The sequence below is a fragment of the Hydra viridissima genome, unplaced genomic scaffold (assembly GCF_058129835.1).
Source record: "Hydra viridissima isolate aposymbiotic clone 2 unplaced genomic scaffold, HvirCarnegie_v1 scaffold_1, whole genome shotgun sequence".
NCBI classification, from domain to species: domain Eukaryota; kingdom Metazoa; phylum Cnidaria; class Hydrozoa; order Anthoathecata; family Hydridae; genus Hydra; species Hydra viridissima.
In genome coordinates, this window is record NW_028324300.1 from 8,668,517 (window position 1) to 8,694,210 (window position 25,694).

Below are 25,694 nucleotides of genomic sequence, written 5' to 3' on the forward strand. Positions count from 1 at the left end.
TAATCAAGACCAAAATAATTTCGAAACATTATATTTGCAAAGACCACAAAAAAAAGCTCTTATACAAAAACTTAGGAAGTGAAATTATTCAAAGATTTGGATCCGAACTCATAACTAAGTATTCTATAGAGGCCAGGACCATTAACATTTCAACATACGTATTTTTAAAGTATTCAACAAACATTTTATTATTTATTATGGTTTTGAGAAAAACAAAGAATGAAAGGAACTTTTGATTTTATTTTTAAGAGGAGCCAGAGAACTTCTTTATGATACACAACTGACAGAGTCGCTGATAGCTTTAGGACAGATAATAACATATTGGCTTAAAGAAAAAGTTGATGAATGTTAGCATTGTGGAAATTGAAAATTGAGAAAAAAGCAACTTAGGCGCTTAATATCAAGTATTTTACCAAAATTAATTTGCCAACTCATTGCAGCGTTCGCTAACAAGAGCAGTTGTAAACAAGAAAATAAATTCAATGAATAATATTTAAAAGATATTTCAGATTTTTGTGTTGTGCAGCCAACAGGATATTCTGAAAAAAATGAGTCCTTGGATTGTTACCAAATAAAATTTAATATAAAACTAAAACCAGCATTATACAGTATTGTGAAAAAGTTAAGAACCACTAAATTAAAAAAAAAATTTTTCAGATAAATTTAATTAATTTTTATTCTAAAGATAATAAAATAGTCCTTTTCTTCAAACATATTAAATAGAACATGAGAAAAAGGAAGATTTTTTTTTTTTTTTTTGAAAATTAATTAATAGAACCTGTAAAAATGAGGATTAAATATTATGTGTTAATTTTTATAAATATTTTTTTTGTGAAAAAGTTAAGAACCACAAAGAATTTTTTGTGCTAAATGCGGCGGAAACATCTTTTTTAATTTTTTTTTACCTTTTTTGGTTAAATATTTTATCAATGAGCTGAGTCATTACCAAAAAAAACAATAAAAGTATTTAATTTCAAACAAAAAATTCTTTTCTTTTGAAAAAATGAGCAGAAAAGCTATTAACTATGAAGATCGTATAAAAGTGGTACATTTTCACCAGGAAGGTAAATCCGCTCGTGAAATTGGAAAAGTAATAAAGCGATCACATAGTTCGGTGCTAACAATCATCAAAAGATTCAAAGAGACAAAATCTTAAGTTGATCGCCATCGTTCTGGAAGACCGTGTTTGACAACACCCAATGATGATCGCCTTTTAATCAGGATGGCAAAGAAAAATAGAACCATGGAGTCGCATGCATTAAGATGGGTATGGAAGCTTTCAAATGGAGGTCAAGCATTGGCATCACTTGTGCATAGGAAACTAATAGCTAACAATACGTTATGGAAAAAAGCTGTTCTAAAACCGCGACCTACCAAACAAAATATAAAAAAGCAAAAAGAACTTTGCCAAAGCGTCAAAGAATGGACTAAACAAAAATGGAGGACAGTAATGTTCAGTGATGAGATGAATATCGAGGTTGATAACCGAAAAAAACCGAATTTTGATTCGCCGGCAGTTTTTAAAAAATTATAATCTCGGTTGTATCGTTCAAAGAACAAAGCAAGGTAGCGGGTCGGTTGATATGTGGTGCTGCATGACATATAATTGTCTCGGTATGTTTAAATTGTTTGATGGTTGACTTAACTCTATTTATTACGTCGATTCATTTTCAAGCAAGACCATGCACCATGTCACAAGGCTAAAATTGTCTCTGAATGATTCGAAAGCAAAAATATTGAGCGTGTAACTTGGCCACCAAATAGCCCAGATCTAAATTGCATTGAAAATCTTTGGAGTTGGCTTGAAAAAGAGATTGCCAAGAAACCGCCAAGGAGCCTTGAGGAGTTACGCAATACTTTATCAGCAATACTTGGAAATGTTCCCAAACATTTTTTAGAGAATTTAATAGATTCAATGCCAAATCATATAAATGAGTGCTTAAAAATTCATGGTAGAATTACGCGGTATGAGTTAAAAATGACCATTTTATTGTTCTGTTGTTCTTAACTTTTTCAAATTTTTTTTTTAAATAAAAATTACCTATAAAATTTAAATACATTTTTTTTATTTGTTTAAAAGTTTTTATCATTATTATTATTTTTTATTTTGTTTGTCTTTTTTCTAAAATTTATTACTATTATTATTTTACCAGAAAAATATATTCAGTTAAATAAAAATTTAAAAACAAAAATAAATTGTGATTTTTTTTTGGTGGTTCTTAACTTTTTCACAATACTCTAGTTAACTCATATGGCTGTGTTAAATGAGAAGCTAATCAAATAGAAAGTTTGCATATTTTGAAATTTGAAACTAAAAAGGAAGACAGGTAGCTAGCTCATATCTGCTGTTTATAACCTCATCATGGATTCTGCGCTCCTATCGATTCCATTTGCTTCTTCTGATCCATTTTAAAAATTACTTTTGATGAAAATATTTTTGAATTTGTGAAGACGTCAGAAGAAACATAAAAACTCAAGTTTTTATGCTGCTTCTGACGTCAGAGCAAAATAAATCTTTATGGTTTACTAAATTTATATTTTCCTACACTAAATATTTTTACTACTATTTTTACATTAATATATAAAAACTATTATTTATTAGTATTTTTTTTGTATTACTATATGTTACTATATATTTTTACTATTTTTGTTATGGCTTACTAAATTTATTTTACTTGACTATTTTACTAAATTTATTCTGATTTTGACTTAAGACTTCGAAAATTATAAAATAACCATAACAAAAGCAATAAAAAGAACTTATTAATGAACTCACGTTTCAAAAGTTGTTCTGCTATTTTTTTCTGTCACTCCCCAAGAATTTTTCAAAATGTAAGAAAAAGACGTTAGCGATTAATAGCGCACCATTAATCGTCTATTAGAAAAAACTTGATTGACACAAACTAACTATATAATTTGATGAGATTACTTTACTCGTAACCATGACAAATATCTTGGACAAACAATTACCACATCTGGAACTAATTTCGAAATCGATAATAGTGTTGACAATAAAATGTCAACATTGTTTATCAAAAATCATTTGCGTGACTCAAAGCTACTAGCATCTCAAATTAATCCAGTTTTCAATTTTATCATTTTAGGCTTTGAATGCAAAAAAACTAATTATTTGAGTTGAAGCGAAAAACAGTTTGAACACTTTTGTTCCTAAAGATATGGGGTACTTTTGTTTATTATTAGTTTGTCAATTTTATACACTTGTTGTTAGCTCTATGATCCCTAATCGATTCTATGATTACTAATCGATACTATGATCACAAATCGATTCTTATTTGTTCTGAAATGGCAACCTTTTTTTCTTCGGTAAATTTTCCAGGATCTTTTGTGTTTGAAAGCTTGGAACTTGTTTCTTGTTAAGCTGTTCAGCTTTTGCTTTGATTAATAAGTACTTGTTAATGAACAGCTTATGGTTAATTATCTAAGTTCTTTGAGTGTTGTGCTCTTTCTTCACAATAAGTATTTTAATTTGTAATCTGGGCACGGCACTTCAGTTTTCAAAGCTTATTCTTCCTAATAACTTCCTTTTCAATTTTTTTTTAAATCTAATTGGGGTCTTCAGAGTTCAATTTCTTTTGGCTCAGCTTGACTCAGAAAATTTTACTCTTCGACTCATTTCTATTTACAACCTCACCCTACATTTATTAGTAGTGATAATCTGGCTGTCTATTCTCCCTGTTACGAGCTTTTTTTCATGTTAAGTTGTAAAATATCGTGAACTTTACGCCGTTCTTCGTTTCTTTAAATACTTATACTTGAGCAAGCAAATTTTTGTAAACAAGCTTAGACATTTTGTGTTTTGTTATGTAAATCCCGCAATTTACACCATGTGAAAAAATCCGAAATTGTAAATATAATTTTGCTGAGGTTTGAAACTCCTATATCCAACTATTACTTGTGGTAATGCTTACTTTAAAAAAAGTAACTGCTTCTTTAATAGAAATTTAAGTAAAAAAATTGATAGTTTAATGGAAAACTGTTTCTGCAGTTTTTAGCTAATTAATCAGAGCTTTATTTATTCATTATACTTTTTCTAAAATAAACATATCTGAAACTTTGTCAAATTTATTGATTGTAATATTACAATTCAGATTACATATTTTTTTAGGAATTCCATTAGTAATAACTCAGCCAGCGATAAGCGGAGTATAGCAATTTTATCATGTTGCATCGAAAAAAATGAATGACATTGAAAGATTCTGACAGATGCAAGAACTTAATCGCAGTATTTTTGTTTTCATTGTCAACGATGAGGCCACGAAAAAAATTACTATGTAGGAATGACACAAGAGTTTTAGCGGAAATTTTAAGGTCAGTTGCAATAGTAGAGATACTCCAGCAAACATGTCAGCGTTCAATCAACATTGAAAACCGGTCGCAGCGTGGAAAAAGCGTTACAAAAACAACGTGTTTTCAACGTTGAATCCGTTTTTGTATACTAAATCACGGTAAATTGAAACGTTGAATACGCGTTGATATTGTAACGTAATTTAGCTTCTCAAAATAAAACGTTTATTCAACGCTTTACGCAAAAAGCCACTTTAAAATATTTCAAAATTTATGCTTTATTAACGTTAAAAATAAAAATAAACCGCTTTTTAAACGTTACATTTTCAACGGTGAAAAAGCGTATAGATTTAAACGTACAGGTATAGTGCCCTTAAAAAGACAGTGCCCTTAAAAAGACAAAAAAAATTAATTGCCTATAACTTATCTTGTAAATCATTAAACAAAAGTTGGGAAATTCAAAAATATAAATAGACCATAAAACTTTCAGAAAAAAGTCAAGTTATAGTGCAGAAATATAAAACTTTTTTAAATTTTGTTCCAGAAGATTGTTTTTAAAAAAATTTGAGAACATAAAATGATGTATATTTAACATAAAACGAAAAATATTTAATTTAAGACCATAAATAAAACAGTTACTACTGTTATAAGCCCTTATAACAGTAGTAATTGTTTTTCACTTGTTTTATAGAAACATACAGTTTTGGTTGCTTAAAAAGTACTGCTAAAATGTTAATATTTTTGTCTTTTTAAGGGCACCATATATTTTTAACTTTTTTTTTCAATTTTTTATACTTCTAAAGGAGGAGAAAGGTCTCAAAAACAACAAACAAACACTTTAATTTATAATGAATAATAAATAAGATTCTCAAATAAAATAGTAAAAATAAAATTGAATAATGTTTTTAACCCCTTGGAAGAAATTATTTGACTCTAGACAAAATAAAAATAAAAAAATTTCGAAAAAATTACTTCTACCAAATATTTAAAAGCATATTTAAATTTGTTGTCTTTTTTTAAGGGCACTATACCTATATATTATCTTTTCAAAAAATCGCGTTTATTCAATATTGAATAAAATTACGCAAATAATCACAGTAAAAACGTCGCAAAGTTTAAGGTTTATCAACGTTAGACATTAGCTGCTTTTTCAACGTATTTAAGCTATTAAGCATCTGCGCTCGTTATTTTTTTATTCGAGACGAGACGAGATAATGATATCTGGAATACAATTTTTAAATTCCGAAAGAAAATTTATTGTCCCCGTTTTTAACTTTATTCCGGGAAAGTTTATTATTCAATTTTTTCCGGGACAATTCTCGTCTCGTTATTCTTGTTCCGGTTCATTTCGAGAAAACGATTCCGAGACGCAGACCCTTATAAGCTATTTATAAAACAACGTTTATTCAACGTAACATATACCAATGTTGAAAATGTGGTAATTAAAAAACGTTGAAAAAGCGTTTTTTTGCTAACAAAACGTTGCTTTGGCAACGTTGAGGAAGTGGCAGATTGACAATTTTTCTCTCATTGATTTAGTAGAAATATATAGGTCTATATATATATATATATATATATATATATATAGACCTATATATTTCTACTAAATCACCTTCAAACCAACGTAATTCTCGGAGCATTTGTTTATTTTTTTCACATTCTTTTACCCTTTTGGAAGCCAATGCCCTATTTTGGGCATCAGAAAGTTTTTTACGATTCATTATTAACAGTTACTGTAAATAACCGTACGCATCAATAAAATAATAGCATTGTCAACTACTTGAACTCAATTCATTTATCTGCAGATAAATGCATTGAGTTCAATAGAACAACTTATTAAGCTAGATACAATGTTAAATGAGAGTGTCATTTTTTCTAAATGGGTAAGTTGCCCTGTTGCTATTGCTAGTTTGAATTTTTTCTTTATGTTGTCATGGAAAATTCATTTATATTATTAACTAAAAAGTTGATTAAACAATAAAACTTTATTTTATTTATTACAGTTTGTCATTCTATACATAATTACTTTTTGTTTTTTCAACTTTCAATGTTTTTTAATTTGTTTAAAAATGTAAGGGGTTTTATAAAAGATTGCCTTTAATCATATAATTATTTAAACATTGATTAAAGATTTTTTTGAAAGCAGGTATCGCAAATAGCAAAAATTGGTGGAGTTAACTTAAAAGATAATGTAAAACGTGTTATTGAGCGGTAGGTCAACTTTCTACACCTTTCCAAGCCGAAATGGCAATGGTTTTTAATGGATTATTTAAATAGTGTTTGCGAAATATTTTTATTATATTAAATACAATTATACGCTTTTTTAAGCATATCATTTCCTGTAGCATGAACGTTACATTGTACAATATTGTAAATATTTATTCAAATAATTACAAACTTTTTAGGCTGTTAATGATTGAGTTGCGCTGTTTGTTAAACATGAAGGGGTAAACCAATTCCACGAACAAAACCAAACAAAAGGTTGTTTTTTCAAAGACAAAATTGTACTGTGTTTTAGTTGGTAATATGTTTTGTTTAAACTTTTTAAGTATGCAGATTTTTGCTAATATCATTTAAGCTAGAAGATTGAATTTTATATTTTAGAGAGTGTCTAAAAAAGATACCCAGATGAAGCAGGGATTTATGAAGCTGTAAAATCAACTCTGAAATAATCGCCAATAAATTTTTGTAGAAAGCAGAAATTGGAAGTTTAGAGATTTTTAATGACATTTTAGGATATGTGATATGATTTTGTTTGTGTCTTGTGTAAAGTGCTTTTTCTAAAATATACGCTTATTTATTTAATCTTTGATTGTATTATAAATTGTTTTATTCAAGCTTTTCAAATTTAAGCAACTACAGTTGGCTAATTAGATTGCTTCAGAGAAACTGATGATAGTAAAAGTTTGTATATATATATATATATATATATATATATATATATATATATATATATATATATATATACACTTTATAAATTTACTAATAGTCATATTAATTCATTAACATTTTACTTTTACATTGGCTCTCAGACCACTAATGATAAAAGTTTCATTTTTTGGTTTAGATTCTGTATCGCAATGATATCCTGGTCTATCGATACGATATCCTGTAAATTGTATTTTTATATATTGTATAAAGATATATTGAGTTATTACTCACACACATAAATCTTAAAAAAAATATTTGTATTTTTATATATATCTATGAATTGTATATTTTAGGCTTTTTTTACATTTATCATTGTATATTACTGTTGTATTAAAAATCGATTTTTGAATTAATGCAAGTGTAGAGTTCAACATACAATTTTGTTTTATTTGGCAATGCAAAATATATATATTATACCCACAATTACGTTTAATTATATTTTGCGATATTTTCTACAGCGCATTTAAGAGTTGATTCAACGTTATATTTCAACCTTTATTCGACGTCTTTGAGTAACGTTAAATCGACGTTTTACTATCAGCGTTACAAATCCTTGCTTTAACAACGTTTATGCAACGCTTTTTTAGAAACGTTTTTTCAACGTTACGCAATAACGTTTAATCAACGTTTCTTTAACATTACATATCTTTGCAAAATCGATTACTTTGTCAACGTTTCCACAACATCTTTTGCGACCGGTTTTCAACGTTGATTCAACGCTAACGTGTTTGCTGGAACTGTATTCGAGGCGTAGTTCTTATCTAAAACAGTTCGATTATATTTAATGTTATTGGTAAAAGAAATGAGAACTTATTTTCAATAGTTCGACTAATTATTCTTATTTCAAACCTGTTTCATTCCCATTATGCTTTTCTTCAATACATTATTTGAAAACTGACCATTTCATTTCATTTTCATTTCAAACAACTGAAAAGTGATAAAACCATGACTTATTACATTTCAGTTGGTTGACAGCTGAATGCTTTCTTTTTCAACTTCATTCGTAGTTCTACATATTGTTGTGATCCGCCTAAGTATATAACCCTTTTATATGTTTGATTATACGTATTATTTTAAGATCAGTCAATAAAGATATTTTTATACAACTTTTAAAGTAACGCGAATTCTAATATCTTTTAATGTCCCTATTATTTTTATGCACGTTTTTATAATGCGTTCCACATGAACGCACTTACGTAATTTGTATTACATAATTAGGTAGTTATCATTCTCAACAGTTCCCCCTGTTTGGGAAAAACTTCTCTTATCAGATTAATAGATCTTGATACTTAATGATAAATATTCACAAATAAGTCTATAATTTCGCTTGGGATACGATTTTCCATCAGCTTTTGATCTTTCGTTATCATTAACTTGTATTTCCTTTTGTAAGGTAAGTATGGGTATTAAGGCCCGGCGGGTAATAAGGCCCACTAATCCAAAGTTAGGGAAAAAATAAATTGTGAAACTTTTTTTCGACATTAAAATATTAGAGTTATCTGGTTTTATCACTGGCAGCAAAAAAAAATCAGCATTTCTTTACCGCGCATTCGACAAAGGTGGGCCTTAATACCCATACTTACCTTATAAACTCATCAGGTTTTAAAATCTTTTTTATAAATTGTATGTTACGTTTCCTTCTTCATCTACCACAATAACTAAACTTTGCCTTCTTTCTTTAACTATGTATTTCTTGTTTAGATATTTTGAATCTAGTTTTCCTCCACGTTCATGACGTTTTACGAGAACCTGGTCTCCTACTTTAACATCATATCTCTCCTTTGCGTTGTGTTTCTCATCAAAGTATTTTTTTACTTTTGCATACTTTTTATTTTGACTCTCTCTCACTTAATTATCGTATGGTGATTTCTCAACTATTATTGAAGGAAACTTATTTTTGATGTTTCTATTGAATAACAATGTGGCTGGTGGTTTTCCGGTTACAGCATGAGGAGCACATCTATAATTTCGAAGCATACATTGAAGTTCCTCTCTCCAGTTTCTGCCCATAAAATGAGTTATTTTTATTGTTTTCGTTATTACTTGCATGAATATTTCGAACTATACCGTTCGCTTGCGGGTATCGCGGTGTTATTTTAATATGTTTTATATCAGCAATTTCAAAACAAAATTTTAAAGCCTCACTTTGAAATGGTGGACCGTTGTCCCTTCTTATTTTGTTAGGATAACCAAATATAGCAAACAGTCTTTCTAGTTTATTTATAATACTTGGTGCTGTTGTGATTTTCATCATGTCAACAAATGGGTATCTGGAATATATATCTTCTATAACAAATAAATACTCTCCTGATGGTAATGGTCCAAATAAATCCATTGCTAATTCATCCCAAACATGTTATGGTAAAATCAACATTTTAATTGGTTCAGGATCTGGCATGCGTGAATTGGCCTGACATCCAAGACACTTTTCAATATGTGATTCAATATCACTATTCATAGTGATCCAATACACTTTTTGACACACTAATCCTTTGCATTTTTCAACACTTAAATGTCCTTCATGTGCAATTTGTAAAGCTATTTTTTGAAGAGACTTTGGTAAGACAATTCTTGTTTCTCTTAATATAATCCCCTCATGATCAGTTAACTCATTTTGAAATCTACGATATGGTTCCAGTATTGAGTTGTCATGCCATTTACCAGACACTAATGCATTCTTTACTGCAATTAAACTGATGTCTCTTGCTGTCTTCTTTTTTTACATCTTCAAGTGATATTAATTTTGGTGCCATTTTTGTCACTAAAAAGTTTACATAAGCCGCCACTTCATTTTCATCTGACTTATTGAGTACCTCATTTGGGATACAGTTTCTGGATATAAAGTCTGCAACGTTCTCTTCTCCCTTCTTATATATTATGTCAAAATCATATGCCTGCAATTTGATTTGCCATCTTGAAATGCGTGCATTTATTTTAGAACTGGATGAAAAAATAAACTTGAGCGGTTTTTGGTCCACTACGACCTTAAAGTTTTTTCCATACAGATACAAATGTAATTTTTCAATTGCCCATACCAAAGCAAGAGTTTCCTTTTCTGTAATGCTATATTTTAACTCAGCTGCTGTCAGTGACCTACTTATGTAGCAGATTGGTTTGATTCCAATACCTTCTTTTTGTAAAAGTATTCCTCCTATAGCATGATTACTTGCATCAGTAATTAACTGTACTTCTTTGTGCGGATCATAAAAAACCAAAACCAATTCATTTGATAATTCATGTTTAAGTATATTGAAAGCATAATTATGTTTTTTGACCCACTTAAATTTTGTATTTTTTTTTTAATATTTCATGTGATGCTGTTGTTTTTTCACTAAAGTCTTTAATAAATCTTGACACATATGTCCATAAACCCAGGAAACTTTGAAGTTCACTTAAAGTTGTTGGTGGTCTTGCATTCTTGATAGCCTCTAATTTGTTTGGATCAGGCTTAATACCATTTTTGGATATTTCAATACCAAAAAATTTTATCTTCTCTTGAGCAAAAATACACTTTTTTTATTTAGCTTTAAACCTAATGCACCTGTTTTGATAAACAATAATTCTAACTTTCTTAATAAATCTTGTTCATTTGATGCATATATTATAATATCATCACTAATAAACTTTACTCCATCTATTTTACCATAACTTTGTTCCATAGTCTTTTTAAAAATCTCGCATGAATTGTTGATACTATATACTAATCTTTTGTGTTGATAAACTCCCTCATCTGTTTGAAAATGTGTGATCTTTCTGGACTCAACATCTAGCTCTAACTGAGTATAAGCTTCTTTCATGTCTAACTTAGCAAATATTTTTGAACCGTACATTTCATCTATTAAGGAATCCAATGTAGGTATTGGGTATCTTTCATGTTTAATTGCTTTGTTGATGGTTCTAACATCAAGACATAATTGTACTGTTTTATTTGCTTTTGGTACAATTACAAAATTATTAATTAATTATTGTGGTCCTTCAACCTTTTCATTTACGTCAGCTTCTTCAAGACGTCTTAGTTCTGCTTGAATATCTTTTCAAAGGTGATAAGGATAGTGACATAAATTTTGTGCAATTGGTTGTATGTTTTCATCTACATACAGTTTGCATTGAAAGTTTTTTAGCTTACCATGTCCTTTGAATATATCTTCATAATCTGCAATCAATTTTAATAAATCATTAATGCATTTCAAAGTCACTTTACAATTTGCATCAAAATAATGCAAATTATTATCTTTTTGATTTAGTGGAGATTTAGTTTCATCATCAATATTTTTACACACATTAAAGTGCTGCTTGGTTTCATTTGATTTAGCCACTGAATTTACACCATTATCTTTGTTGAGCACAAAGTTTCCATTTTCATCAATATTTAAAATATTCAGCTCCTTTGCAGTTTCAATTTCCATGATATTTCCAGCATTATTTTTATTTACAACATAGATTTTGTTGGTAGTTATTTTGTTTTTTGTTTCAATTTCAGCCTTTAAATAACCTATAAACTTTAGAGGCGTTGAAGCATAGGGAAATATTACTGTTGATGATTTTTTTAGTAATAAGTTTGGATTGTGGTTTTTAATCCTTTCAAAAGTGTTTTTGTCAATCAAATTCACACTAGAACCTGAATCAATAATCATTTTTATTATAACATTTTCTACCAGTACATTTATTGATTTTTTTTACAGGATTGCCCTCTTTGTTTGGAACTAAATGTTAGGGCTAGCGCTTCCTCTTATTCATTTTCTAAGCTGCTTTCACTTTTGTTTTTATTATTTATGTCTTTAACTTGCTGTATTGTCCTGAAAGGCGTTTTTGAAAAACTTCTGCAACAAATGGCTAAATGATTTTTCTTTTGACATTTATAGCATGTTTTTCTATTAGCTTTGCACTCTTTTTGATGTCCAACAAAATATTTTTCCCCACATCGAAAACATAACGAATCATTTTCTCTTTTACCTATAGTTTCACTTTGATTACTTCCTGATTTTAAATCTGTTGCTTGTTTTCTTCTGGAAATAGTTAATTTTTTAAAATGATCTACCACGTCAATCTCCTCTGTGCATTGATTTGTTTTCTTATTTGACATTTCTTTTGCTTGTTGTTTTGATTTTTCCATGTTGCGAAATATAGCTCAAAATCTTCTCTCCATATTTCCCACCGTTTATCTATATTTGTTATTTCATTTTCGTTTATAATAAATTGTTCTATACCTGGTAAATTACTAATTGCTTTTGCGGCGCTACTCGACTTTCTCCCCCCCCCCCCCCTAATTTTATGATTGATTCTGATAGAGAATTTTATGCTGATTCATAAAAATATAAAAACATAGACCTGAAAATCAACGAAAAGTGCTCTAATTCGAAGTCAAAGTTGTAATAAATCCCACTAAAAACCCTAATATTCGCCATTTTGAAAATAAAAAATTAATGATCTTTCAGCTGACAAAAGCAATACATTAAAAGCATGGTTTTTGCGTTAAAAAAAGTCGTAAAAGTATGTTTATCTTGCGCAATTTTTTGTGGCAATGAAAATAGCTGTTTTTTGATTTATTAGAGAATAAACTATATTGCAAGTAATATACTTTTGTAATAAACTTTAAAAAAGAATTCAACAGTTTTTTTTTCCTAAAAGAAGAACTTTTGAAACATTTTATGTTCAACATTTATTTGAAATCTTCTATTAATTTCATTTCCTTATAACACTTTCGTTACCATACTTTAAAATAATAATGCTAAGGCTTATGGAAACCAGGTCTGTTTATTGCGCAATGTAACGGTAATTAATTTTCGTTAAAAATAAAAGCGTTTTGAAAAAAAAAGGCAAATATTAGGGTTTTTAGTGGGATTTTTTACAACTTTGACTTCGAATTAGAGCACTTTCCGTTAATTTTCAGGTCTATGTTTTTATATTTTTATGAATTAGCATAAAATTCTCTATCAGAATCAATCATAAAACTAGGAGGGTTGGGGGAGGGGGGGGGGGAGAAAGTCGAGTAGCGCCTGCTTTTACCATGTTTTTATCTTCGTCGCCAATTGTTGTGATCCACCTAAGTATATAACCCTTTTATATGTTTGATTATATATATTATTTTAAGATCAGTCAATAAAGATACTTTTATACAACTTTTAGACTGACGCGAATTCTAATATCTTTTAATGTCCCTATTCAGAGTTGTTATCTGTCCAATATGTCCAAGACAAATTTTCTGCCGACATAAAATATGTCAGAAACATTTTTCTGCCCACTTACTTTGACATAATTTTATGTCTGAGACATTTTCTGCCGACATAAATTATGTCAGAAATATTTTCTATCCACATATTTTGACATAATTTCATGTCTGAGACATTTGCTGTTTCTTATTTTAGAAGAAAAAATCTTACAACTTTATTGATCATTTCAGATTAATTTGACGAGTAAAACAAAAGTTTCGATTTCCCCTTATTAGAATGTAAAAACTTAGTCTCAAACTTAGTTTTTATTACTGAATGTGGTTTTTGTTATATGGCATCCTGTGCCACATTAGAAATTATGTTAAGTAGAAAGAAAAGTAGAACTTTTAAAGGGTCGAACCATTTACAGCATAAATTCGACGATCTAATCGTCTAACAACATAATAAAAATAGAAAATAACTCTTTGTCAGAATATTTATAGGTTGCTAAAATTTGGAAAATTGGCATTTTTTTTTTTTATCCAATGGTATTATATGGCCTTTTACCTTTATTTTGGCATTTTGACACAGAAAAATTTAAATTCTTGAAAAAGTATTTATTTTGGAAAAAAAGTTGAAACTAATTTTTGCCCCTCAAGAATTTTTAAGGATAATAAAAAACACCTTTTGACTTCTGATCCGAAGATTAACTAGTTGATTTCATTGATGAAATTTGTTCAAAATAAAGTGACGGAATCATTTTGAAACAGCCGCGATATGAAAAAGGGCATTATTATGGCATTTTACATTCACGCTTTTGGCATTTCACATGTAAAAAATGTTGGCAACACTGAATTTAATTGTCAATTAAAACGACTAAAATATGACGACTTGGAATGCTCGCTTCCACGTTTGAGACATTAAAACGATTTTCCTAGCCGCATTAAAAAACGATTATTAATCTAATTATTCATTTTTCGCGGTTTAAACGATTGGCCTGTGGTATAAATAGATCTTGGAATAACTATTTTCTTGTCACTGTTTTTGTTTTCCTTAAGATTTAAAGACAAATATGGAGAATAATTTATTGCACAAACAAGTGAAAAGTCAATTTGAAATTAGTAAAGAAGGAGGAAAGTGTAAAATGTGCAAAAAATTTTACAAAGGCAAGTTAAGTAACCTCAAAGATCACCTTCTTCGAAAAAACAAAGAAAAAGCAGGCGAAATCGATTTAGTTGATGCTACTTCGGCTACAAGGAATCGAAATGACGGTGAGATTCAATTAATTAAACGAATCAACCTGGATGTTGATGTAAATCAATTAATTAGAGAAATGATTAAGTTAATGATGAACCGTATCTTGTCTTTCGCGTCAGCTGATGAAATCGGACAATTGTCTTAAGTCAAAAATGCACTCAAAGAATTCTAAATTGTTGTAAATCGTCACAGCATGAAACGCTACATTCAACTTGCGTGTGAAAATATTTTTTCGCTCATAGGAGAAGAAACTGAAAATGTTCTTGTCTCTTTGATGTTTTATAGTGCGTCGCGATATGGAAGAAACGTGTTTGGTGTTAGCTGTAGATATGTGAAGAATGTGCAAATAACTGACAGAACCTTAGGCATACTTACTCAAGAAGGTCGACAGTTTGGCGAAATTTTAGCTGCTCAGTTGATTATATTAGTTGATATTAGCGCTTTAGAGAATGAAGAAGGAAATTATAGTGAAGCCCACACTGTTTGTGTTGAAAAATCAGTTGGATCGTTCTGTTCAGCCATGTTTTGTGGCGCACATGCGTGTCAGCTAGCTGCTAAGGACGTAACATCAATGTTTGAAGATGCATTAAATAACATCAGAAAAGTTGCTATCGAATCCAAAAAAGTAGCATATATTCAAACATTTAAAAATCTAAAAAAACCTCGTGTAACATTGAACCACGCTGGGATTCCACGTTTTTGATGATAGAAGATTTCCATACCAACGCAGAAGCATATCAAAGGCTAAGACACGACCAATTAAAATTAAATGCTTCATGGAGTTTAAAAGATGAATATTTCGATGCATTTTTATCAATACATTCGGCTATGATGGATTTTCAATCCGCAAAATTATCAATTAGTGAATTCTTCGTTCGATGGATTCAAATAAAAATAGAAATTGAGGACGTTCCAGCAGGTGATTTGTGATTAAAAATGCTACTGACCAACGCAATCAATACACGAGAACAAGTTTTTTTTAAATGCGAAGCATTTATTGCTGCTTTAGTTCTGGATCCTAGATTTTGCTTTACATCGGGTCATCAACTGTTTAATACAGAAATGTTGAATAGAGGAGTTATACAGCTAATCAAAATCCATCAAAAACTTTGTACTCAACGAAAACAATCAATTTCTTCATCAACAGAAGAATCCATGCAATTAAATGCGTCATATTCCTCAAATACTTCTGAAGAGATGATTCCGATGAACTCAGAAGAAATTGATGCTGAAAAAGTACGCCGTTTCATTGAATATACTGGAGGAGGAACCAGACAAGGTGTTGCTAATACAGCTTTAGAATCAGATCAAGATATTCGTCAATTAATTTTAAAATGGACTCTTAATGAACCACGAGTGTCATTAGACGTTGAATTCAACACTCTTGCGTACTGGAAGAAAAACCAGAAAACGAAATGGAATGGGCTCTATGAAATCTCGCAAGTAGTTTATGGTGCAGCGTTCTCCAGCGTAAAAGTTGAACGTGATTTCTCTGGATTCGCTTTGGTTTATAGCCATCTACGTACTCGCATTTCAAATGATTTCTTAGACTCTATTATGATGGTAAAAAATAATCTAGATTTAATTGATAAAATAAAATTTGTTTAAAAAGCTGAACATTTCACATTTTCTATTAGTCAATTTTTTATCGCGCCCCAGTGCAAGAATCGAGTTCTGAAAACCTTTTTAGAGTCGAAATATATAAAAAAAAATTTTTATAACGTAATAAAATTCTTTTAGCTTTTGAATTAACAAAGTATTTGGCAGAGTTCTAGCACAAAAAGTCAAAGTTAATTTTGAGAATAGAATTATGATTAAAACGGCCGTGATATAAAAATCTGCAACTGAATAGCATTTGGATCAAAAGGCTCCTGCATCAAGAGTTTTTTTAATGCGGCTAGGAAAATCGTTTTAATGTCTCAAACGTGGAAGGCGAGCATTCCAAGTCGTCATTTTTTACATGTGAAATGCCAAAAGCGTGAATGTAAAATGCCAACAACTGAAACATATGGAACTTTAATTTCAATGATTTATTACTTTTTGAAGAAATTATTTTAAAAAACATGCAAATAGAATTCTGTAAAATATTATGTTTAGTTTATAGACTCCTTAAAAAAAAAAAAAAAAAGAATTTTGTTATATTTAAGGAAGTCTTAATTATATGATAACTTAGTTATTTGATCTTAACAACTGAAAAAAACATCCTGTTTTGTTTTTATATAAAAACTGAATAAGTGTGATATTGATGTGCATTTGTTTTTAAAATTTTGACAACTATATTTTGTAAAAGTTTATAATAACTAGTTTATAAAAAGTTCAGTTATAAAACAATATTTATTGGTAAATTTTATTTAAATTTTAACAAATTAACAATTTCATATATATATATATATTTCATATATATATTTCATATATATATATGCAGATTGTATATATATATATATATAAATATATCTATAAAGAAAATAACCAATATCTATCAGTGTAAAAAAATATACAACAGAGGGATTCTGAAAAGGTTTGAATTATTTCTTTATCAAAAAATTTTCCAATCTGTCTAAATTACATATATTCACTGATGGTTGCGCAGGACAGTACAAAAGTTGTAAAAGCTTTTACAATCTATGTGAATTTGACCTTAGAATATGAATTTGACCTTAAAGTTGAATGGAACTTTTTTGCCACGTCCCATGAAAAGTCACCATGCAATGGGATTGGCGGTACTGTAAGAAGGTTAACAGCACAAAAAAGTTTAAAACGACCATACAGAAACCAAATTCTCACATCAGATGCTATGTATGAATTTTGTATTGAGAAAATCAAGGTTTTTAACTTCATTTACATAAAGGGATTGGACTTACAATTGCAACATGAAGAGCAAAAAGAAAGGTACACTGGTGTAACAACTCTACTTGGTACTGGTAGCTTTCATCAATTTATGATCTTGGAGATAACAGGGTTGGGGCAAAGAGGTGTAGTACGGACATTAATTTTTCAATAATCCACAATCTTAAAAAGAAACAAGATATATTTCAACTTGATACTGTTGCTTTAGGTTGTTATGTAGCTGTAGTCTGTGTAGTAATGGATCAGCATTGTAACTAAATCCAACCTAGAAGAAGTTGATGCTAAAGTTAAATTTCTTCACCCAAATGGTCCATCAATCTGTTTTAACTGGCCTGAAAGAGACGACTACTGTTTTATTCCCAACACCAACATATTGAAAAAATTATCTGTTCCACAAGCTTGCTCTAGTTCCGGTAGAAACTATGTGTTTGAAAATGCTGAAATAGAGGAAGTACAAAAAAAATGGGAACAATATTGTAAACTATTACAAACACAGTCAAAATAACTTACATCTTCGATACCTTTAAAAATCTTGTATATTTAAGTGACTGTTTAAATTATGATTAACTTATTTTTATTTTATTTACAAATATTTTTTGGAAATTTCTTGAAAAAGTAATAGATCTTTGAAATTAAAGTTCCATATGTTTCAGTTGTTTTTCCAGTTAGATTTTTTGTGCCTAGTAAGATTATAAGCAGTTGAAAATATTAACAGCAAAAAAAAAAAAAATTTGACAGGTGTGTTTTGAGATATTGGGCCCTAAAGTTGGTTTATAGAAACTAGTTGTTTTATTAACTTTTAAGCATGTTCCTTTTATATTTGAGCATTTTAAGTACTTTTATTGAATTCAGCATCAAAAAAACATTATATATGTTTATTTTCATATTTTTGCCATTTTTATTTCTTATTTTTTTAAGAAAAATGTTTTTTCAGAATGTTATGAAAACCGGGTCATTTTGGGAAACCAGATCAATATTAAAATTGCAGTATCTTGTCAACCGCTCAACATTTTTAGCTGAAATTTTGCATGTAATATTTTTTTATAATAAGGAATAATGTGTCAAAATATAACACAAAAGGAAGACACATGGTTCAATGGACTGGGTGATTTGATGTGGAATTACCCTACGGCTAAAAATTGCATTCTAACCGCTGCTTGAAATTGTCGGTTGTCCTATGGTTACTCTATTTTAACCTGAAACGCCGCGTGATGATGTGTATACAGAGTATGAAAACGTGCACTTGTGCACCTCCGTGTCCAGCACATTCTGATTGGTTGTTTCAAATTCATCACGTGATCATGACGTTGTCGTTCGCATCATCGATGACGTCATCATGTCGTCACGTTCATGAATTTCACCAATCACGTTGTGCCGTCGTGCAAGCACGACTCCCCAACATGATTGTTTCATCCATGAACGTGACGACATGATGACGTCATCGATGATGCGAACGACAACGTCATGATCACGTGATGAATTTGAAACAACCAATCAGAATGTGCTGGACACGGAGGTGCACAAATGCATGTTTTCATCCTCTGTATACAAATGTATGAATAGGGAATAGCTGAAAAATAAAAATTCATCAGAAACAGCTTCCATTATAGAAAAAATGAATAAAATATACATTTAAAAAATATATGTATAAAATATATAATAAAAAAACACCGTTTAAAAACGTAATAAATACCGTGTAAAATAATGTAAAAAAACCGTGTAAAAATAATGAAAAAAACACCGTTAAAATATACTAAAAAATGCACACTTTTACTAGGGAAATTCCCTGAGAAATTAATAGTTTCCAGTCCCCAAAGTCACTAAACCGCGCATTTTTACAAATAAAGAAAAAATAAAATGAACAACAAAGTTACCTTCCTTCGACGCCATTTTGGAAAAAATTTGAGTAGAGCTTCGCCGTCCGATCTCCTTTGGGGCTTTCGCCCAAATGACAGATTAACGTTCGCACCGGTATATATAGACAAAACGGCCCTTAAGTAAACAAACGACGGCCCTTAAGTAAACAAACCGTTGCGGGGGGTCCTAAACTGACCAATCAGATTGCAGAGAAAAGTAAACAAAAAACCAACCGACCAATCAGATTGCAGAGAAAAGTAAACAAAAGAAAAACCGGGGGTAAGTAAGGAATAATATATATGCGGACGTGTTAGTAAAATAATGAAAAATACCGTTTAAAATGAAGAAAAATAACGGTTTTTTATAACATTTGAAATAGTTTCTATTAAAGAAATAATAATATATAAATATAGGTGAGAATAGAAATAGGCTATTATATATTTTTTTTGTTTGAAATTAATATGTTGTGGGAAGAAGTGTTAGATGATTCGTTATATGAAGCCACGCATTATTATTATTCCGAAATTCGTGGTGATTCTTCATCAACGAAAAATCTTTTCAATGTGACAAATGAATTTACATTACCTTTTGTAGATTTTAGAAAAAGTGTGACTCGAAATATGTTGAAGAGAGATTCTATAATTCATTTACAATCTATGTTAATTCCTACTAATTTATCTTTAATGGAAAAAGAAGAAGATAAAACAAATGATCCGTGGATTCAAAAGGTAAAAGAGTATTATAATAATAATAATTATGAATTTTATTCTCGGATTGGATTGGATGAAGAACCGGTAATATTAGATTGGATGACAGAAAAGGTGTGTATCGTACATGGTTGGGATGTAAAAGTTATTGATTTTCGAGAAGACGTGCGGAAAAAACCTAATATATATCACAGTATTGTACAGTTAGTAAATGATGAATATTTGAAAAGGAATGATGACGATAATGTATTTATGAAAAGAACATTTATGAATGATGGTACAAAGTGGCTTAAGTGGAATGATTTACGAAGTGATATTGATAAAAATTGGTGGAACATGAATTTTCCGTTGATTCCAAATTCTTATTTACCGTTTAAATTTTGGAATGGTTCGTTTTGTAGTGGAATATCCGCTAGTCCTTTGAAAAATGAAAGTTACATTTCAAGAGAAAGAAATTTTTGTGAGATGCTGACGGATAAAAATCGAGGGGAAATTAATTTTAAAATGCGAGGGTTAAGACCGCAAAATTTCTTTTGGTATGATGTAATGCCGAAGGGAAAAGATGTGAGAATAGTGAGCGAACCGGAAAGTGATAAATACGATGTGAAGCAGACATTTATTCATAATCAATATTATTTTCCTCTTCCAAGTCCTTTACCTACTACGACACCTGAAGTTGTAAAAAGCGTGATGGATTTTAGTTTTATTCCTACTCATTCTCAGGCTGCTGTTTATAAAGTATTTCCGTTTCATCAATATATTAGTTTTCAATATGACGATAAATTAAGTATGTATGATAATCTTCATAATTTTGCTCGACAAGGATATGAAAAGTTTGAGAATGGAAAATATGTTTTAAGAGATCCGTCAGAATATCATAATTTACCATTTTTGTTTTTTGTGGAACATGATAATAATCCAAAAGACGGTAACGTTTTAGATATGATTGATCCTGATCGAAGGAAATTTACATATTTGTTTTCGATAAAAATCGAACCTCGAGATTCCGATAAATATAAAAAAAGCGGTGATGTAAATGAAATTAAAATTACTGTTCGTGTTTCTAATATTGGTCATGTGTTTGGTGAAGATCCTAAAACTGGATATTCGTATCCTATATTTGTACCAACACCGTTTGCAAGATTTTTTGAAGAGTACATTCAAAGATCTATATATCCGACTGGTGTAAAATATTATTATAAGTTTAATAAAAATAAACATTTAACTGATATGAGGTATTGGTTCGGAAACAATATTATTCAAGAAGGACATAGTAGTGGAATCCCTAACGAATGTTTGTTGATTGAAACAATGTATGAATATTTATACGGTGAAGATAATGATCGAATTAAAGATAAGCAAGTAGAAATTGAGACATTATTACAAGAGTGGCAGCATTTGTTGTATGCAGATAAGTCGCATTGGAAATATATGCCTTGCATTCCTCCTCGTATTCAAGATTTTTTATTTGGAATGTCGTGTATAAGATTGAAGAACAATAGAATTGAGAACAAAGCGGATTATTCGTATTTAGAAGTGTCGGCGAATAAGGATACTATTGTATCACATTTAACTATTCCATGGTTTCAAACAACAGAACAGAGTATATTTCCTATACGTTCACCACAAATATTGGATTATTTTAAACAAGGATTAATGGATGGAAAAACGAATATGGTGTTAAATGGATTAAGCTTTGAAGATTATAAGAATAATATATATTTGAAAGTAATGTGTAAAGATCTTTGGACTCCGCAATGGAGTGAGAAAGATAATTTGAAATGGTGTCCTCCGTTATATGATGATATTTCATTAGAAGCTATTAATAAAAGTGTTGTGTATAACGTAATTAAGTTTCTTAAAAATCCAGTGGGAAATTTTAAATATTCATTAACGTATAATGATGACTATGTTTCATTATTAAATGGTGATTTTAAATCAGTTAAATTTAAACCATACATGAATGATAAAAAGAACAATTTAGAAGTGTGGTTATATTGTGAACAAATAAAAGAAAGTTATTCTTCTTCAGTAAAATTGCCTTTGATATGTTTAGGTTTGTGGAGAAAAGAAATTCCTACTAAAAATAAAACGAATTATTATCGTTGGTGTCAAGGACAAAAGAATATATTAACGGATGATGCTATTCAACAACTTACATTTTATTCCACTGATATATATCAACAACCGCTTGTTCAAAGAAGATATGACGGTACTATTATTGATAATTGGAAAGAAAGCTATCCTATTAGAGGAGTTCATTTAATAGTGTATCAGCCTAGAGATGAAAGAATTAAAAATAAAAAATTGACAAATGTGTTTGAAACTATGATTATTCATCGTGATGATAATAGTCTGCAAAACGAGAGTAACCCTTTTTCATTAAGATTAACAGATTCAGTAGTTAATGAAATTCAACAAAGAAATATAAATAAAAAATATTATCGTTGCGCATTAACTTACATTTATTTTTTTCCAACAGAAGCTCTTAATTTTCCTTCTGAAGATGATCGTTGGGTGCATGTTACGTTTAATATGGCGGAGAAATGTGATGTTTATTTAAACAATATAAAGGTTGAACATGTAGTGGCGTCGTTTGATTTAAATCAATATTTAGTTAAAGGTGATAAAAGAACAAACATTTCATTGTTAAACAATTATCAACCTCTTTTAGAAGGGCAAATGCGTTATTTTCAAGTAAAAGATACGGTTGATTTTTCATCATTTAGTTGTACATTATTGAATTCAAAAAATGAAAAATTAGTATATAATTATGTTATCGATCCAATATTTGTATTGCAATGGATACCAGTGGTGTGAAAGATGTTTTTATTTTACATAAGAAATGGAAAGGAAATGACAATAATGAAAGTAGTGAAGTTAATCCTTTTTTGTTGGGAGTGGAGATGGAATCTATAAGCGAATGTTTGCAAAGATATGGCGAAAATAGAGTGAAATGCTTCGTTAAGCAAATATTTTTTATGCCGAATAACGTTTTGAATTTCCCTCACGAAGATGATAAAATGGTACATGTTCAGTTTGAAAATGCATTATCTCAAATGGTTTTTTTAAATAACAAGCTTGTTGAAAATATCGTTTGTTCTTTTGATATGAATGAATATTATGAAAGAGAGGGTTATATTCATGTTACGAACAACAATAGAAAACCTCAACTTGACGGTGTAACGAGAACGTTTATTTTAAATCGAATAACATCGCTTCAAAAAATAAAATGCACGTTATTAAATTCGAATAAAGAACCGTTAATTTTTGAAGATGATAAATTTAAACCGCTATTTATTGTTGAAGTTGAAGTTATTAATAAAAAATGAGTCATATTAAGGCGTATGCTAATAGATTTATTGCAAAATCGAAAAAATCTCATGATGAGATTCGACATATATATAATGAGATAAATAATCAAAAAATGAGACAAATAAATGGTTATTTACAACAAATTAAAGAAGAAAATAAAAAAGAAATGAATGAAAGGATAAAAGAAATGAACGATAAACTCGAATCGTTAAAAAAAGAGAAAGAGAAAGAGAGTTTTACAAATGAAGAAATTAAACAGCGTAAAAGAAAAACAAAGACGCGAAACGAAAAACGAAATAATGATGACGTAAGTGAAGATGAGAACAATGAAAGCGAAGACGAAGTGCGAAAAGATAAAAAGAGATCTCGAAAAAGTATATTGTGTAACGTATGTTTAGAAAATGTTGAAGCTGTAAATGTTGAGGGTATGTGTCGAACGTGTGCTTTAAGAACCGTTGTTTGTAAAAGACCTGATAAAAATCGAAAAAAAGAATGGTTACAAAAAGGTTATAAGAAAGCATTGAAAGACGTTAAAAAGCAAAAAAAAGACGTGTTTAAAAGCGATTCTGAAAGCGATTCTAATTGATGTATATTCTTAATTAAAAATATATATAAAGAGTTTGATAATGTTGTTTTGTTTATTTATAAAAAATGTCTACAGAAAGTAAGTTACGCAAAAGAAATTTGGAAGATCGATATAGTCCTAACGATAATCCTGCTACTCTTGAAGAGAGTTTAATTAATACAAAAGAAGAAGGAGATTTATTAAAACAAGCTCTTTCGGGAAAATTATCTAAAGAATGGCAAGAAAGATTGAGTGAAAAATGGACTGGTTTTAATACAACAGGAGTTCAAGAAGAAATAATTAAGTCTACTACGCAAATAATATATCCTAATAATAATACAACTCGTGATATAAAACTTCGTTTCGAATGGGAAGCTGTTGATCATATAAAATTAAGTGAAATATGTCTCGCTTTTAAAATGCGAATATTAAAAAATGTAAACGATAATACATATTTTAATATGGCAGATGGTCATGCTGATGATGCGTTAATGAAAAAGTTTTGCGTGCGAGAAGATTTCATATTTTATTGGATAAAAGGAATTAAATTGTTTACAAATTTAGCGAAAAATCAAGAACATTGCAGCAATAATTTTGTTCCGTCGGAATTTTTGTCTCGTATGAAAGCGTTAACTTATAAGAAAAATTACAAAAAAAAGTATCGTGAAACGAATTTAGATCAACAAATGGGTTGTGTTAGTTATGGTGATAAAGATGTTAAAGAATTTTTTGCTAAACATCCAACAGTGACAGAAAGCAAAGGTACAAATGCTAATATTCGCGCACTTACTGGTGAAGCTCCTGTTTATCAAACAATTTTGTGTGATAGATATAATAAGAAAGCGTGTGGTAACGGAATGTATTTTCTTATACCTTTAAAGCTATTGAATGAAATATTTGAAATAGAGGAATATATTGGAAGAAAGAAATTTGCATTGGAAATATATTTAGAAAATAAATACGAAAAATTGATGGAACATATTTTTCCTATTACTGATGCACAAGTTGCAAGTTTAGCTAATATTGGTTTAAAAATGGAAGATCCGTGTTTGTATATGCTAAATCACAAAATAAATCCTACGTTGGTTGTTGAAAAAACGGCTTTGATGATGTCTACTCCAGATAAACCTTATACATTATTTCGTATGCAGCATTTGGAAACAATTGATAATGTTGTTAATAATAGAAATGAGTTTACTATTGACATGGGAAATAATAAAGTTTCTAATTGGTTGGGAAATACTATTATTATTTCTTGTTATCGAAAAGATCAGTTGGAACATCAAAATAAAAATTGTATGACATTGCGTGATATATCTACAGGAGTTATATCGCAAGTAACGTTTTCAAATTGCAGACGAAGTTATGATAGTAATCCGGGTGATGTGATTCAATTTGATATGAGAGATTTTTTAACTCGCTGTCAAGTGTATCGTATGTACGCAAGTTGGCACAATGGCGGACTTTCTTCAACATCAAATATTGATAATTTAGTATCTGCTTATCATGATCAAAACGATACTTTTATTCCAAGCATGCGTGAATATTTTAATCCAGAATACAATTACGATCAACCATTAGTGTTTGATATGACGAGTGATTATAATTCTGTTCAAAACGCCCCTCCTCAAATTATGACAGGAAGTAGCGCTTTTCAAATTACGTTAAAATTTCATGAAAATTTTACTGGACAAGTGACAATCGGCGTATATGTACCAACGGAATATATTCAAAATGGAACGGGTTTACACGAAGAAATAA

General features: G+C 29.6%; 1 long non-coding RNA gene across 1 annotated transcript; it reads left to right on the top strand.

Moving 5' to 3' along the window:
• Window positions 1-6,102: 6,102 nt before the first annotated feature.
• On the top strand, window positions 6,103-6,812 carry LOC149893227 (uncharacterized). The gene is made up of 3 exons (XR_016449378.1): window positions 6,103-6,188; window positions 6,452-6,516; window positions 6,711-6,812. It is a non-coding gene; the product is annotated as an uncharacterized LOC149893227 (long non-coding RNA).
• The last annotated feature ends 18,882 nt before the right edge of the window (window positions 6,813-25,694 follow it).